Source organism: Silurus meridionalis, chromosome 29 (assembly GCF_014805685.1).
Source record: "Silurus meridionalis isolate SWU-2019-XX chromosome 29, ASM1480568v1, whole genome shotgun sequence".
Taxonomy (NCBI): Eukaryota; Metazoa; Chordata; class Actinopteri; order Siluriformes; family Siluridae; genus Silurus; species Silurus meridionalis.
Genome location: NC_060912.1, coordinates 1,133,141 through 1,151,758, shown reverse-complemented (window position 1 = coordinate 1,151,758; position 18,618 = coordinate 1,133,141). Strand labels below are relative to the sequence as shown.

The 18,618-nt window shown below is 40.9% G+C and overlaps 1 protein-coding gene across 1 annotated transcript in view; it reads right to left on the bottom strand.

Moving 5' to 3' along the window:
* LOC124381863 (retinoic acid receptor beta-like) overlaps positions 1-16,687 on the bottom strand; it is a 106,996-nt gene extending 90,309 nt beyond the window's left edge. Inside the window, exon 1 of the mRNA XM_046843742.1 lies at positions 14,054-16,687. The gene's annotated coding sequence lies outside the window, so the exon portion shown is untranslated. The remainder of the gene's footprint in view (positions 1-14,053) is intronic.
* Between the last annotated feature and the right edge of the window lie 1,931 nt (positions 16,688-18,618).

Below are 18,618 nucleotides of genomic sequence, written 5' to 3'. Positions count from 1 at the left end.
GCTTTTCTCACACAGTGTGATTAATGAATCATTGATCGGTGTCCGGAGGAACTGCAATCAGGCAGTAGATTTTGTCCATTGAGCCTGTATGAGCCTTAATCCATTCTACAACCAAGTGTTAATATTTATACTCTGTTAATATTTAAATCAGATTTCGGTTCTACGCTCGAATCATTGCTGACGTCTGGCATGACATCGGTCATAAAAAAAAAAAAAAAAAAAAAAAGGAGCTTTACAGTTCCAAGAACGGCAAACATTCATTCATTCATGTAGAAAGAAACAAATGGGAATGTTGTTTATACACATGGACTGAGTGTCTGACAAATTGAAGGAGGAGAAAAGAGAAGGGGGAGGGATGGAGGGACGAAGGATTGCGTTCTGTACTCAGAGACAAAGGATTCAGAGGTACAACCGAAGCAGACACATTAGACATGCGACAGAACGAAAGCCCCTGAAATCTTCAAATTTCTTAACCGGGACGAATAATTCCAGCCAGAGGAGGTGCATTAATAAAACACTGCTGCTTCGTTTGTAATGTCAGAGACACAGAATCTGATATAAATGTAGAAATCTGAACATTACCTGGTCACAATAGCTATTTTGTTCCTGTTCTTTCATCTGCTATCTATTCATAATCCACCTTCCTGTTAATGCAGATTCAAGTGTAGGGAGATTCAAGGTTACTTGATACATGACCGAGACAATTTTTTGATCAGTCGTTTTGTGTCAATAGAAGGGAAGTAGAGAAGGATGAATTAAGAGGCTCAGGGGAAGATCACTAACGAGTCATGGCTAGCTGAACAGATGTTAAAGCCTCAGTAGTGTCTTAAAGAAATGCTCGGCATTGAGGTTCTTCAGCAAACTCTCGGACCACAAAGATGAAGCCAAACCATTGCTGTAAACACTATCGAACACCATTTGAGATGAATGTGAACGCTTACTGCAAGGTCTCCTCACCTTCTCACCTACATCAGGACCTGACTTTTCTTACTTGTTGCTGAATGAATCTTCTCAAATCTCTACAAAATCTAGTGGAACATCTTCCCAGAAAAATGGAGGTCTTTATTATTTTATTGTACTCATTTTTATATATTTTTAGATTTTTACAGCACCAGCACACCATAACAAATTTCTCGTACATGCAAACCACGATCCTGTTCTGAAGTATAAAAAATTACAAATATAAACAAAAGTTCAGACCAGGGATGATGTAGCTGAGGTCGAGGAACTTTCAGGGCCAGAATTCACATGCCATGCTGGATTTTCTAAAATATTGATATTTAAACTTCAGTTAATAAATGAATATTGTGTTCAAATCCAGTATACTGATAAAATACATATATATATATATATATATATATATATATATATATATATATATATATATATATATATATATATATATATATATATATATATGAATCAAATACAGATACACCTATAGCAGGAAGGATATAGATAATAAAAAAAACTTGAATATTTTATTTACCTGAATACTATCTGTATACAAATCTTTTAATAAACAACCTCTTTCTATGGCAGATATATCTTCCAAAATGTCCATTTTAATGAATCCGTGTGAATCTATGGCGTGCCAAGAAGTGCAAGAAATCGATGAGCAGCTCTCACCCCAGAGTTCCAGCCTACAGCATACTAGCAGAGGAGAACTGCTGTGATGGTTACTTTAATGGCCTTTACTCTTCTTCATGGCCTGCACTGGAGGGAGCGCTGAACATTTCACTACCGTCGTCAAGCTTTATTAACCTGCTGGCAACGGAACGCACCAAAAACAGAAAGAGCTTTTAGATATCTTGAGGTGTATAAATAAGTTGCAGAAAATATAAAATGGGTGCAATATATATATATATATATATATATATATATATATACACACACACACACACACACACACACACACACACACACACACACAGTATATAGACCACAGAGATATAGGATAGATTTAGATTTTAGCATTGTATGTGCTTTTTGAGCTTCCCATTCCACTAGATTTTGTGGAGATACATTAAGCCAGTTAGTAAAGTTTGGTTTTGATGTAGGTAAGAAGGTGATGAGACCTGGGTTTAGTCATATTCATCCCAAAGGTGTTCAAAAAGGGTTTCTATAGCAGGAGATCGTCCACAACTTCCAAACCATGTAAAGCGTATCTTCATGACACTGGCTTTGTACATGCTGGAACAGGTTTGGGTCTCCTAGTTCAAGCGAGGGGAGAAGACGCATGAAAGGATGGAAAGGTCAGGTGTTCCGATACATTCATCCACATCAATATGCAGAATAATAAATTGTATAGTCTGTAGTTTTCTTGATATCGTTTGATGTGGTAAATCCAGTCAAATTATAGAGTTGAAGGCAGACCAGAGTCTAGATACAGAACTTGAAGAATGAGGAATGCGTTCTAATTATTTTGTATAAATAGTGAGAGAGAAGAAATATGATATATTTATAAGTGAATTAGTATGTAGTAAGTTTTTTATACTACAAAATGCAAATCAGAATCATTCATTAAGGTGATTAGGATATATATATATATATATATATATATATATATATATATATATACACACACACACACACACACACACAAAAAAAATTATACACAGATTTTTGCACACACAAATAAAATTCAGTTTAAATACATATGGCATCCTGAACTCCTCCTTCTCTCCAAACCTGACTGTTTAAATGAACTCCTCAACCATCAACACACACACACACACACACACACACACACACACACACACACACACACACACACACACAGAGACAATGCCAGAAAAGCTTTGCCACTTCTGCTGACAAAGTGTTTTTCTTCACGGAACAGAGACACTACTTCAAACATAAAGCGATTCTTCACAGCATGGCTTTCCATCCCCGTGTTGACTTTTAAAAAACCCTCATTTACATAGACGAGCCTCTGCAACCCCGAGTGGGGGAGAAAAAAAACTTCAGGGTGACACCCGAACGGGAAAAAAATGGAAAATTTATCAATTACGTGCTGTAATTTCTCAGCAGGAGTCACTTCCCTCTCCTCCTTCTATTGACATCATTCCAACACCTCGTGATATTGACAAACCTGGAGAGAGAGAGAGAGAGAGAGAGAGAGAGAGAGAGAGAGAGAGAGAGAGAGACCCCAGGAGCTTCATCCATCTTTCCTGGCTGTGTCAGCGTGTAAACCGCACAGCCTAATGGTAATTTAAACAGGACACAAATCATCATTGGAGACGAATGATACGACCGCCGTGGATGTGCACCCACCCTCCTGAGACCGGTAAAGATCCGGAGACCGAGTGACGACCAAATGAAGTGCTGGATCAGGGGGTGGAGTCCGTTTTCCAAACCAAGCCCGTGTAGATATATGTCTTACATTGCATCCATTAGAACAAGAACAACCACAACTACACAACACAAGCAGTATTTCATTCAGATGGAGCCTTTAAAGTAATAGACTGGAGAGGGAGCCACCCACAGAGCAGATCCCATTTCTCCCACTTAGACCAATTAAAACAGCTGTTCTGCCCCTTACTTATGGGGCAATAAAACAGAATTGCCCCTCCTGGAGCTATAGAACTGGACTGTCAGGGGGCATGTTTAATGTCCGAAAAAAAAAACATAACAAAACGCATATTATGGTAAATGAGAATTTATTTGAAAATGGCAAAACGAAGGAAAATAACAAATAACCTGCAGTCCAGTTCGTCCCAGGGTTTAGAGCTCTATACCACAGAACATCTAGAACATCTTCCCAGAGTGGAGTGGAGGTTATGGGAATGGGAAAGCACACAGCAATCTGGAAAGTACGTCTCATACAGTGCTGTGAAGTGTGAGATTAGGTGACAGGATTATGCTGTAAATATATCCTACAGTTCCTTGTGACAGGTGGCGTTTTTATAGCTTCAATTTAGTGCTTAAATTCCCAAAGCCAGCTGTGCAAACAGGCCGAAGAATGTAGCATGCATTATAAAACCCTACTGATGGACAGATGAATGAGGTGTTGATGAACGGAGAGAAGCTGGGAGCAGTAAATCCATCACCTTTTTTTAGTTTGGTGCTATTGTGAAGAAACGAATTGAATTTCCTGATGGTGAGCTGTAGATCGCTTGACCCCATGTGTGTGTGTGTGTGTGTGTGTAAACCTGAGGTTCTCACTGTGTAATCGGAGCCTATTACCTAAGTGTCTACGTGTGTGTGCTTGTGCCCATGTGGGTTATTTGACACACTGCAGCTTCACGTGAATACGTGAGTACGTGTCGGAGTGAATCATCCGAGTCTGTGCAAGATCGTCTCGGGCGGACGATGAAAAAAAAAAAACACTCATGTCTCACTTTCCCACACGAGATTTCCCATCAGCGTTTTTTTAAGCTGCACCTGATTTATCTTCGCCTCGGGAAGCGTTCTCCCAAGCATCAGAGATCAGATTTCGATTTTGACCATCTTTATCTGATCATCTATTAATCAGACGTGTTTAAAAGACTCTGGTGTGTATTCAATGAAATCGTCAATAAGGTAATAAACACAATTTGGACAAAAGTTTGTGGACACCTGACCTAAAGTTTCTTTTCAAGCATCGAAATTTTACTCTTATAATAACCTCACTCTTCTCTTCTGGGAAGATGTTCCACAGGATTTTGTGGAGATTTGTGAAAATTCATTCAGCCAGTTAGTCAGGTACTGATGTAGGTGAGGAGGTCAGCGTTTACATTCATCCTTATAGGAGCTCCACAGCATTAGATCTTCCACTCCAACCCAGCATATCTTCATGGAGCTGGCTTTGTGGCTTGCTGGAACAGGTTTTGGATCTTTTCTAACATTTTTAAGAACCACAGATTGCGGGTGTCCAAATACTTTTTTTTCGGATGTACGAAGAACTTTTTTTTTTTTTTCTAGAAGAACATTTCTACAAATATTTTCCCAAACATGGATCTACGGATCTGTGCACCTCTGATATATCACTCGCAGCATCCATGCATCTTTCTAACTTTTGGAAAGGTTGAAATAAAAAGCTACTGAGTTACAACGGTGCATGCTGGGTAAAAAAAACAGCGAGTGGTTGGTGCTTTGATGGACCTGAATCGAATTATTGAAAGCTTTTTTTTTCTTCAGGATCTGGAAAAAATCATTGGTTTGAGTTCCTCTGTTCGTTCGTCATAAATCAGATGCCAAGAGGGAAATCTAAGGTCACGATTTGTCACGGGGGGATTGCACACACACACACACACACACACACACACACACACACACCAAAAGAGAGAGACAGAAATCAATGTGTGTGTGTGTGTGTATGTATTTGTGTGTATGATTAGTTTAAGTATCAATATACTGTCTACACATTCCTGTGTCTACCAGCCTGCTGGAGATATCTACAAAGAACCTTCAGAGGAACCAGCAACACATCTTTTTGCTCTTCTCGTTTTCTTCCCTCAACACCACACAATGTTAGAGTTCTCCAACACAAAACAATACACACAGTAACCTTCACAGTTCACCGTTTCTTCTGCTTTTTCCTTTCCAAATTTTGACATGAACTCAGGAACTGTTTAATTATTTGTGTACACATATTGTGGTTGTTCTTTTGCTTCAGGAACAGGTTTATGTGCTTCTTCTCCAAATTCCAAGCACAAACTTGGAGGCACACACTAAAAAAGAAGTCTGTGGATGATGAAGCAAAGGAGTAAAATTTCTTTCTACTTGAACCTCGAAACCCACACCTGCCCCTGTGCACAAATCCAGCTCCATAAAGATATGCTTTCCATAGGTTGGAAGATCTCCTGCTATAGAGCTCTAAATCCTAATGGGATGAATGTGAATGCTGACTGCACCGCAGACCTCCTCAACTTCTAACACTGCATCAGGACCTTTCAGATCTTTCCTACCTGGCTGAATGAAATCTCACACAAATCTTCACAAAAGTCTACACAGAAGAGTGGAGGTTATTTTAAGGGCGATTGTGGACTAAATGTGGAACGCGATGTTCAAAAACACATATGGTTGGATGTCCACAAACTTTTGATCATACCCAATATCATCGGCTGTAGCGCTCCATCGACCTGGCCTGACCTTTTCCAGCTCATGTCTATCACTGAACATTAGCTTCATTACACAGACAAATTATAACAACCCCCCATGTGTACACACACACACACACACACACACACACACACACACACACACACACATCTCGACAGAGCTCCGTATAATGGTGTGAATTTACATATAAATAAACCCCAGCGCAGCCACAAACAGTTTTCACAACTAGGCATCAAATCTTCCTTGTATTAATTAATGTGGAATTTTTTTTAGCTGTATATTTAATATTCACACTGGTATGTAAGTGAAAGAACGAGAAAATATAACAAAAATAATTTTTTAAAAATCCATTTGTAGATGAAAAGCTGACAGTTGGGAATAAAAGCCCCGAGCAAACGTCTTTTTATATATAAAGTGCTACATAGCGCAGCTACTTCAAATGTCTTTTATTTGAATATGACGACGTGAGCGCTGCAGATGAGAATGACTCCAAGGGCAGCTGTTTTATACGGACGGCCTCTATAGGCAGCCATTCATTTAAATTCCTGTAGCGGACAGGCAGAGCTCATCTGTCTGACTCCTACATAAGAGCGTTGCCTCGCATGCCTCCAGATCAAACCCTGCTCTAAAAAGAGTTCTCATTGTTCCGAGTCGTCCTCCCAATCCCTGCTGCTCTGAAACCCAAAGCTCTGCTATGGATTTTTTTGACGAGGAGATGGTCCCGAAGTTTTTCCTCCTTTTTCTTTTTTTTTTAAACCGTAAAGGCGGGATGAAAGACTTGAGGACCTCTGATAGATCCGTGGTAGCATCTTCTGCCTAAAGCTACATCGCTTTAATTGCACAACAGGTCCATTAAAGGAAAATGCATAAAGAAAACAGAAGAACGCATGAGAACATCAAAGTATTAGGAGAGACCTGATACTTCTCATATCGAGGCTTTCTGATCCTGACGAACTTCATGGCAGAAGTAAATGAATGCCATTAAACATAAAGCGCTGTCCAGCAAATACAGTCCTGAAGATTAAAGCAGTCTGAAATGAAGCCTTATGGACTACAGCTCATGCAATGACAAGTCAATTACATCTTGTAGTAATTACCATTTTACTGGCATGCTAGACAGGAAGTTAATAAAAGCAGCCATGGAAAGGAACAGTGTGAGGAACATATCATACTGTTAATTGCTTATACCAGGTTTAAATACTTTGGATTGTGATTGGCTGGAAATTGAGGCGTGAGATCAGAGCGTTGACCACACTGGATAATCAGCGTTCTTTATATACAGTGAAACGGATATTGTGAACATTTATTAATGATCACACTGTGCTCCATTTCTGGTGATTTTCAGTGGTGGAGGAAGTTAAAGTAAAGCTACACTCTGTAAAATATGACTTCAGTAAAAGTGCTCACTCGAGTAAAAGTACAAAAATATTTCCCTTTAAATGTACTTGAGTATGCAAAGTACTATGATTTATTACGGCTATAATGTTCCTGTTATATTTATTGTCACAAGACTGTTTGCTTAATCAACTCAGTTCATGTGAAAAGACTCGAATGTGACTCTCAGCACACTGATCTATTAATAGAATAATATTAATGACTCAAACACTGATTGATTTCTATTACAATTATCATGAACACAAAACCTTCTTTAAAAAATGTGTGTAAATAAAACCACGTGTGTTGTGGTGAGTTCGAGTCTGGAGTTTCTTCATCGTTTATTCCTCTCTAAATGTTCTGCTTGCTGTTGAATTGATTCTGAACTGTATGTTGGTGATACGTAGATACACCAAGAGCCAATCAGAACAACCCTGATTGGTGACTTGCTTCGTGTTTGACCAATTACGTTTTTATTTAGGTAAAAAGTAAGGAATTTAAAATGTAGTGAAGTTAAAATCTTCCCAGATGGAAATATTTCAAGTACAGACACACAAAAAAGCACAGAAATGAATTATGTTTATTTTTTGATTAACTGGAGAAGAAACTGAACGAGAATTATTACCAATGAAACGGCAAGAACGTCTCCTCGAACAGGATGACCGGCGGGAAACGGGGACAGGAAGAAGACAGCGAGGACGTTTTTCTTCTGATCCTTCCCCTAAAATAGCTGGAATATAAAGTACCCCCCTGCAGGATCCTTTCTGTTTTCCAGAGCGCTTCAGCAGCCACGAGAGTTTCACAGAATTTGGAAAATGCATTACAAGGCCCTAAAATTGGTGCGATTCTAAAGGACATACATTGCTGTGAATCTTTTTGCTGGTGCTCTTCCATGGGGATGGAGAGAACAGGAGGCATGCCAGGGAAGACCCTATCCACATTTGGCAAACGAGTACAAATGCTTGGCAGCGCCGCTGGCTGAACGGTGCCAAAGCGCACGCTGGCATCGACTGCTGAGGTTCAGCGAGAGGTGAATCACCGCTCACAGTAGTAGTAATAGACCCACAGCTGCAAACCAGATTTTAAAGACAGAAAGTCTCTCTGTGTGTGTGTGTGTGTGTGTGTGTGTGTGTGTGTGTGTGTGTGTGTGTGTAAAAATAGCCTGCTTTAGGATAATGCACTCTAACTGCGGTTATGTAAAAGACTGTAGCAGGTACGGCTATGCACACAGAAGATTGCCAGCTTGTGTAAGAAGAACAAGAGCAAGTTCCTGAAAAACTCAGACCTCCGGATTCAGACAGCCTTACGTAAGCTTTCAGTACGCTGGCGTCCTCGTAAAAAAAAAAAAAATACCACCAGACTTCACAATAAGGTTTATTTCAAAAAATCACCTTCATTCCAGCGTTTAAAAGGAAGTGAAAGCAAGAGGACTGCACAACATTTTTCTTCTGGCCTCTAATTACTTCTCGAGGACCCCAGATGAGTGTTAAATTAACTCATTTGTGAAAGCGAGTGAAGAAAAAGGGGGGGAATCTGTAGGATAGAAAGAAAAAATAGAGGACGGGTGGAGAAAAGGAATCTGAGCAGCAGTGCTGAGAGCTGAGATTTCTGCTGCATTGCACCTCCACTCACAATCTCGACATTCAAATTCCGTTCCTGAACCAGACGTCTTCATTTATTACTCAGAGCAACACAAGATGAAGTAACTCGAAGAGCGTCTCGGCTTAAAACCGAATAGTATCTACAGAAAAAATGGATCAGGGATAGACAAGTGGTTTTGCAATAATATAAATACTAATTCTAAATCTTAGAGTGATCATAAATCCTACACAATGTCCACAACGAGGTGTATCATCATCCACAGGCTCAAAATCTTCAGATCTGCTGAGAGACAGAGAGAGAGAGAGAGAGAGAGAGAGAGAGAGAGAGAGAGTAAAGCCAGGCTAGCTGGAGCAGACCAGAAGGATGGATGAGAGAGGTACCAGGTGCAGATGCCAGCCTATTAGGTAACGGTGATGATAATTAGGATGAGACGAGCGCTATTTGCATTGCAGACGGCGGCCCTATTTTAAAGAAAAAATTAACCTGCCCTTCCAACAACATCTGCAGCCAAGAGTCATCTCCTTCTGCTTGCTCAGAAAACAAAAACCTCTAAAATGCAGAACGTTGCCTTTCCTTCAAAATTGTTTTATATACAATCATTAAGCCATTTCTTACGTACGTGCTTTCTTTGGAACATCTCATCTCACATTTACTATTATAACAATCTGCACTTCTCTTCTGGGAAGATGTTCCACTAGATTTTGAAATGTGCTTGTGGAGAGTCATTTAGCCACAAGGTACTGATGTAGGTGAGAATGTGTGGAGGCCTGGGGTGAAGTCAACATTCATATTCATCCCAAAGGTGTGAAATAGCTCAATAGCAGGAGATCTTCCACGCAAACCCATGGAATCAGCATATCTTCATGGAGATTGCTTTGTGCACAAAATTGATAAAAAAAGATATACTATACGATTGTGTCCCTCCAACTTTAGGGAAGAAGCACATGTATGTGGAAAAGTCAGTGTCCCAATACTTTTGGCATATATATTTATATATACAGGGTGAAGATGAGATTCCATTTTGATTCTGGTTCCTCTGAGGGTTTGATCCTCAGGAAGTCTTGGAGTTTTTCATTCATGACCTCTGAGTCTATAGGGATGAGTTTTTATATTTTCTTTCTTTCTGTACAGCAATGTACAAACTAAAAGCTGAAGCCAGATGCTGGTGCTGATGTTCATATTTAAAAAATTCTGGCCACACATTAATGAAGAAACCAAACACAGGTATTAATAACCTGATATGGAAACCCAGAACTGTTTTGACTTCCAACCCCGTCGTCTTCGCGTGATGGTTCGAGAGCGCTGGGGTTTAATAAAGTAATTTAAACACACGGGTGCAATTTTTATACAAACCTCCGAGTTAGGAATCAGTATGCGTGATAAGTCTGGTCCTCTGCTGAGAAGGACAGCTTTCATTCATTATTGATGCTTGGAGACAGGAGCCCTGTACAGCTGAAGGCACATGAGGATTCCTATAGCCAGGCTGGTCATCAAAAGCCTGCTCCATAATCTCTACACTTCTTCTTCTCATTCACATCCTCCCTCTCCTCCCTTCATCTATCCCTCCCTCCCTATATCCCTCGCTCGTTACGCTGCATTATTACAAGCCCTTGTTACCCAATTTCTAAAAAGCAGCCATGCTTAATTACAATATTATTTGCATCATCATGTAAGCATTAAGCTCATAGTTTGATAGCTCGATAGTTAAATTCTTGCAGCTTTGTAATTAAAATGGCAATATGAGCGTCGGAAGGCCGAGCGGGCCTGGTGTACGCGATTCAGACACGCCGCTTTTTTACGTCTTTTCAAGCAAAAAAACGGCGCCTTCTTTTACGGATGCGCACTGAAAAGTGGTTAATGCCTCACTAATTACTTCTGTGATCTTCCTTCATGTGGCTGACTAGCTGACGCATATTTGCATGAGGATTTTTTTATCTTCATATAATTAAATGTCAGATTGATAACTCTATCGCAGACAGTAATACAGAACCTTAGGGTAATACGGAGAAACCAAACTGACAGAAGATTCAATGTTAAACGTATTTACGCTATTGTTAAAGCTCAGGGTTTATTTCAAAGAGAGGGAGAGTCTGGATTCACAGCATTATGTTCATACACCACTAATGGAGCCCTGCAAGGCTCTGGGGAAACTACTGAAAGAAATCTCAGAAAGTCGCTCATACACTGTACGTGGGCACCTGAGCATTCAGATGTGCTCTTTATTATCCTCAATATAAAGAGACTCAATACAGGAGACGCATGCATGTTCCTTTTTTTCTTTGCAACAAACTGAGTAATGTAATGGTATGAAGATTTACTTTGTCCAACAAATCTATCAATATCCAGACTTTATTTTTATTGAAAAATCCTTCCTTGCACAGCTTTACACACGTTCAGCACCTGGACAGTTCTCCAAACATTCAGCTGAAATATTTTCCTTATTTTTTGTGATCCAGTTCATCCCAGAGCAGTTCAGTAGGATTTAAGTGCTGTGATTGTGCAGATCATTCCATGATAGATATCACTCCAGACAACTGTTTGTTCTCTAAATAATGCTTATAATTCGGACGTACGCTTCAGTCTTGTCCACACATTCGCTGTACAATTCTTGTGTTTTTTGTTGCATAGAAAGTAGAGGAACATGCATTTGTCTCAAAATCCAAAAACAAGGTTTTTTTTCACGGTATTCATTAAGTCAAGATAAGTTTATTTCTATTGCGCTTTTCACAACGGACATTGTCTCAAAGCAGCTTTACAGAATTTTAAAGTTAAGGTGAATGGTGTGTATTTATCCCTGATGAGCAGCCATGGCAATTGTGGCAAGGAAAAACTCCCTTTAATGTTATGAGGAAGAAACCTTGAGAGGAACCAGACTCAAAAGATGAACCCATCCTCATTTGGGTGACATCAGGAGTGTGATTATAGTCTTTAAACAATACAGAACACTGGAGAGTGAGAACTAACATGAGCACTGGAATGTGAGATTATAAGTAATGTTCTTTAACAGTCATTTGTGGTTATAGAACTAGGAGCTACTGAGCAACTCATAAAATAGCTCAACATTTGTGATCATCACAGATCCAACACCAGCTTCCCCATGCCAGAGCCTTTAATCACTCAAGGAGGTCCAGTGTCCAAACTCCACATGCTCATTACTGTAAGGACAACTCTTCATACAGGTCTGTATGTTGTAGTTTGTGCCACTTAGGAGATAATTTGTTGTTTAATGAAGCACCTTGGTCCTGGAGGAACATTGTTTGGTTTTACTGCTATCACAATTAAACCCAGTCTGAGTTTAGAGGCTTATCCCATTGGAGGAAATTTGAAGAGGCGTTATGAGGCACGTCAAGCCTGCGTGATAGATTTCTTCTGTTCCATGAGAGCACTTTGCCACCTACTGACAGTAGAATGGTATCACATGACTCCATTTATCAGACTCAGAACTCTTGGAGTGTCTCGGAGATCTCCTTCGAAGAATGAATGTCAAATAGTTGGTGCAAAGACTTACATTCTGAAAGACAAACGAGCTTAATAACTGGATTTCTAAGAAACGTCTAAAGATAGGGGTGTGTGTGTGTGTGTGTGTGTGTGTGTGTGTGTGTGTGTGTGTGTGTGTGTGATGGCATTAGAGCATGAATTTTTAAAGTCATAACACATCTTAAAATTAACAGCCTTATTAATGTAGCAAGACTTGAGGCGATTGCGTCTCTGAGGGTCGTCCTTTTGATATTATTTCTCCGAATCATTAATTTTGCATGGCTCAAAGCTTAATCAGCTACCTAATGCCCAACATCTTCATTATCCAAAAGCTCGAAGAACTTGCCATAGCTGCTTACAGCACAGGAATTCTAATGAAGAAGGGATGGGATGGAAAAAAAAAAGAATCAAATCCTGCCAAGGATCCAGACACTAAAAAGTTACACTATCTTTTATTCATTTTTCGGTGCTGACGTGACGCTGATAGAAGACACGTGAGCAAAGCAAACATCATAATTAGCGAACTGGTGGGTATCAGCGCACCCCAGAACATGTTTTATGGATTGGTTTCAGTGAAAGAAACATCAAAGACATATCTTTCTATTAGGTAGTGAGCATGAAGGGCAGAGGATGAGAATGAGGGTTTGAAAAAATGGAATAGGGAAGGTATATAGAGAGAGAGAGAGAGAGAGAGAGAGAGAGAGAGAGAGAGAGAGAGAGAGAGAAAGTGTGTGTGTGGTGTCATGCCTCAAATGAAAGCTGTTGGTGAGAAAGTGGGAGTGAATACAGGATGGAGAGATGCTGTGACAGGAAGACAGTGAGACCGAGAAGTAGAGATTGGATTGAGGAGAGAAAATGAGAGAAAACGAGAGCGAGAGATTCGAAAGATACAATCAAAGACAGAAAGAGAACATGAGACTGAGAATTGAGAGATGGAATACATAGAATGAGAGAAAATGAGTGAGAGATTTCATTTGCACTCTCTCTCTCTCTCTCTCTCTCTCTCTCTCTCATTTATCGTTCTTCTCTACCTTAATCTAGCCTGCATTGAGAGGCTTCTTCCTCCTTTCTTCTCATCTCCAATGCAGGACACATGTGCATCCCAGAAGATATGCAAGTCCAATGCACGTGCACTTGAGTGTACACTTACACACCTGCCCAGACAAAAAGGCAATTTAGAGCCACCAATCCACCTATTGCTGGATGGATGGAGGAAACCAGAGAACCCTGAGGAAAGGCACACAAACCTGAGAAGATGCAAAAAAAACTTTATACAGAAAATAACCTGAGTTCAGGAGGAAACCTTTTAATTATAGACCTCTAGTTCTAGAGTTTCAGAAGTTGATCAAGTACCTAGAAATCCTGCAGGTGCACACAGACACACAGCATGTCAGATGGAAGTGGTTTGGGACACAGCCCACGAGAAGGACCCGCTTCATTAGAGTTAAAAGCGTTACCTATAGCACACACCTGTCACCCGGTTATTCCAATCATAATGAACTCGCGTGCCGTCAATTAAGTCACGTGCCGACACAATTAATTACACCCGACTCACCTGCGACTGAAGACGTCGCCTTCAGATTCCAGCCGACTTTCTTGAGACACAAAAAGAAGAGATAAAGATGAACAGAGATAATCGTTTCATATCCGTTCTTTTTCAGCCCCGAGCATCCTCCTGGTCTCAGCAGGCGGAACGAAGGTCCTCAGGTACACCGACCTGACACACTCTCAGAGCGGACACGGGGACGAGCGGAGTTCCCCCTCCGAAAAAAAACACACAGAGGGGTGAAGAGGAAGAAAACCCAAAAACCCGCAGAGTGACAGGTACGCGCGCGGGAGGAAAGGAGGAGAAAGGAGGAGTGAGGAGGCGGAGCTTCGTGCACGCCGAACTGAGGTCGCGAGCTTGTTAACCGGGAGCGCGCGAGTGTCATCCCCAACAGTTTGACACTGGGCTCGTGTGCGTGCGCGTGTGTGTGTACAGCTGGGAGGAGAAAGTGTGTACAAGTATTACAACGAGAGAAGGACTGGGGATGAATATGCATTCTCAGGAACACTGGCGGTGCAAAAGTATTTTTGTGCATATGCATTCCCAGAAAAAAAAAGTGTGCATATGCATTCCTGGGAATGCTGGGTGTGTATATGCTTTCTTGTGAACATTTGGTGTCTACATGCTTTCCTGGAACACTGGGTGTGCATATGCATTCCTGGGAACACTGGGTGTGGGAATACGTATAGACACTTAAATCCTGGGAATGCATTTGCACACCTACAGTAGGAATGCTGGATGGGCATATGTATTTCTAGGAATAAAGTGTGAATATGCATTCCTAAGAAAACTGGGTGTGCATATGCTTTCTCTGGAATGAAGTGTGCATATGCATTTTTGGGAAAACTGATTGTGCATAAATGTTCCTGGGAACACTGGATATATGTTTTGCCATGAATTAAGTCTACATATGCATTCCTGGGAAAACCAGAAGTTTTGTGTGCATAAGCATCCCTGAGAACTCTGGATGTGTAAGGATGGAGATGATCCACTGCTTTAGATTCCACCTTGTACTTCTCATCCCACCAAGCTTTCCATCTGAACCAAGCATCCTATCACCTGAATCCACCAAGATTTCTTGTATATTGTCTACAGCTCTAAATATTTAGCTTCTTCTCAGGCCACGGCATGCAGCAGTCAGTGAGGATTCAATTTGTTAAGCAGCCGTAGGTCTTATTATGCTGAGGGATGAAAACGTCAGAGCCTCCGCCATTGTTAATGCTCTCGCTCGGGTCTTCGCTGTTGCACTCGTTTCTTTCTCTCGCTCTCTCTCTCTCTCTGTCTCTGACTGTTTCTCTCTATCTCTTTCAGTAGGAAAAGATGATGTCATTATCAGCACAGAAGGCTGAGTGTGCATTCCTCTTCTCCATGATGTTTTCTGCTCTATAGACAGTGAGAAAGAGAGCAAGAGAGAAAGAAAGAGAGTGAAAAGAGATAGAGCGAGTGATAGTACGGCGGAGAAGAGAAACTCCTCTTTTTGACACTGCATTAATGTGAATTCTCTTATCTCGGCCATTTACTGCCCAGCCACACAATTACCCTGCTGGCTTTATTTACACGCTGGTGGCATACTATTTGTTTCCCGTACACTCCATTTGAGTGTTTTTAGAGTGCCATAGAAGATGGACACACACACAAACACACAAACACACACACACACGTTTTGTATGAGTTGTATTCAATATTGTTTTAATAAGCTGTCTATGTCTGTTGTTTCTCCTAACGAGTTGTGTGTCTCAGATGTGTCAAGGATTTCAGATGTCATTCGCATATGTGTGTGTGTGTGTGTGTGTGTGTGTGTGTGTGTTGCTTTATATTTACCACATTCAAACCCCTCTGCTTCATATTGTATCATAGATTTTATTTGACATATTAATTACTTAAGCATGTCACATCATTGTCCATGTTTATTCATCAATCTCAACAAACCGATCTATTAATTGAATGTCGTGAAAATAAACCACTCGAAAATGCCCTCAGGTCCATCCTGGGATTTTTTCAGGTTGGATTTTCCACCTTGATCTTATAACTGTAACTGATAAGAGAGAGAAATTCTGCCATTCCTCTGAGAGAACAGCACGTTTCGCTCTCTAGGGTTCCCAGAGGTAACGATGGTGAGGGAAAAACATCTTGAGACTTCATGAGGAAGAAACCGTAAGAGGAACCAGACTCAAAGGGAGCCAGTCATCATCCTCAGCCCTGAATTTATATGTCCCAGAAAAACACAAGTAATCAGGTTTTTACGCTAAAGTGGATGGATGATGGTCACTTCTGCGCAAAGGCAGATATTATTATATGTGTGTGTGTGGAGGGGGCGTGTGTGTGTGTGTGTGTGTGTGTGTGTGTATGTGTGTATTTAGGTTAGAATAAACCATTATAAATGGAGCAATACCAAAATGATTGTAAATGCCTGGCCTTGAAATCAAAATAAATTGTATGACATTCAATGAATAGTAAATAGAAATCTCTAAAATTTTTATTTTATTTATTTGTCATTTCACAAAAAAACATTTTGAAGGTTCAGATTTTATATATTGTTAGATATTGAATTAAAAGGGGGATTTATATTCATTCTAGGTTGTAGCTTAGTGGTTAAAGCATTGGACTTTGGATCCGAAGGTCGTGAGTTCAAATCCCAGCCACACCAAGCTGTCACTCCTGGGCCCCTGTCCAAGGTGCTAACTTTATATCTGCTCAGTTGTATGATTGAGATAAATGTAAATCGGTTTGGGGTTGATTAGGGGCGTCTGCCAAATGCCGTAAATGTAACCGTACAAAATGTGTTTTGGGGGTTAATACTTCCTGCATGGCACTGTATTTGTATCCCTAATCTATTATATGGTTTCTTCGTATCATTATTGGTCATATTGCTTGTAAGGAGGAGGAAATTCCCCCAAAACACCGGAAGCATTGACGGTGAGCATCATAGTAAAACTATCTCTCTTTCACAAGAACTTTTTGGAAACAACTGTTACCGACAGCTCCGACCAGAACCTGCCAGCGCTCCTCACTGATCCAGCTTCATCACGGTGCTATCTCATCACCATTGTCTGACAGCCAAATTACAGCTGTGACACCCAGGCAAAGAAGTACGAGCCCCGCTCCCTAATCCTCCACTGAGCTCTCTGATCGATGGCCTGTTTCATCGTCTGTCTTGTAAAGGTTTCGATACTGACCGCAGCTTGTTCGGCCTGATTTAGATCTGTTGTTAAAGGCACAGACTACAAACATTTTCTTACATCATTTCTCTTTATCCCTTCTCATCCCCCCTCCCCCATAAAAAAAAAAACATTTTGTTAAACAACCCCGTGTTCGTTCTGGATGAGTGTCTGAGGGCAGTAAAACGGACAGAGAGGTCACTATTGGTCTGTATATTGACTCGAGAAAGAAGGCAGGAGCGGGAGGATGAATTGAACTGTCCACAAACTCGCTCTGATCTGATTGCCAACATAATTACAGAACGTGGACTTGCTGAGACAGGCTCCGTACGGACAAGGCGCCCTCTGATATAAAACTCGCCTGGGCCACGTCCACGCTAAATATGAATTTTAAACACTTTTTCCTGTCGGCAGCAGGTCATCGATTTTGCACGCTTAAACGTTTCCTGTCTCCCTCCTCCTCTTAAAGCAGCATGTATTACACGACGGCGTTTCTACAGCGAGCGAGTGTTAAGTCAGCAAGCAGGCTCTAATGCTTTTCATTTTTCATAGTGATGAGCGAGGATGCCATGGTGCAGCACGAACAACCTCCTCCTTTTACCCTGCTCCTACCCCACCCACCCACAACACACACACACACACTCACACGGTTTTGAGTAATGCTCCCAAACCTACAACCTGAGAGGGATTTCTCACCTTCTCGCTGCTGGAACAAGTGTATTCATGTATCATATTTGTGAAATTAAATCTCTTCTGCAAAAAATAAAGAGCAAAAGGTTACACTTCCGCACAATTCTTGTAGTTTTTAAACGTTCCATTCGACATTAAGTCCCTCTTTGCTCTCCACTCTTCTGGGAAAATGTTCCACTAGATATTTGAGTTTAGGAAAGTCTGGTACTGATGCAGGTGAGAAAGTGAGGAGCCCTGGAGCGCAATCAGTAATCACATTTACCCCGAAGGTGTTCGGTAAGATTTAGAGCTCTATAGCAGGATATTGTCCACATCTTCCAACCCAGGTGAAGCAGATTTTCATGAAGCTGGCTTTGTGCATGTGAGCATTGTCATGCTGGAGCAGGTTTCGATCTCCTAGTTTATGTAAAGCACATCTTGAGACTGTATATACAATGGTGTGCTTCCAAGTTTGTAGGAACTGTTTGGAGAAGAAACAACTATGGGTGGAAAAGTCAGGTGTCCGTATACTTTTTTCATTCATGTTCATCAGGGTTGAAGCTCTATAGCAGGAGAAATCCCACATCTTCCTTCCCATGTAAAGCAGAGCTGGCTTTGTGCCATGCTGGAACAGGTTTGGGTTCCCTAGTTGAAATGAAGAGAACATTTTACGCCACTGCATCTGAAGATGTCTGATACATCTGTGTTAACAATTTGGGGAACTTTTTCCTCCATGTATTGACTCAT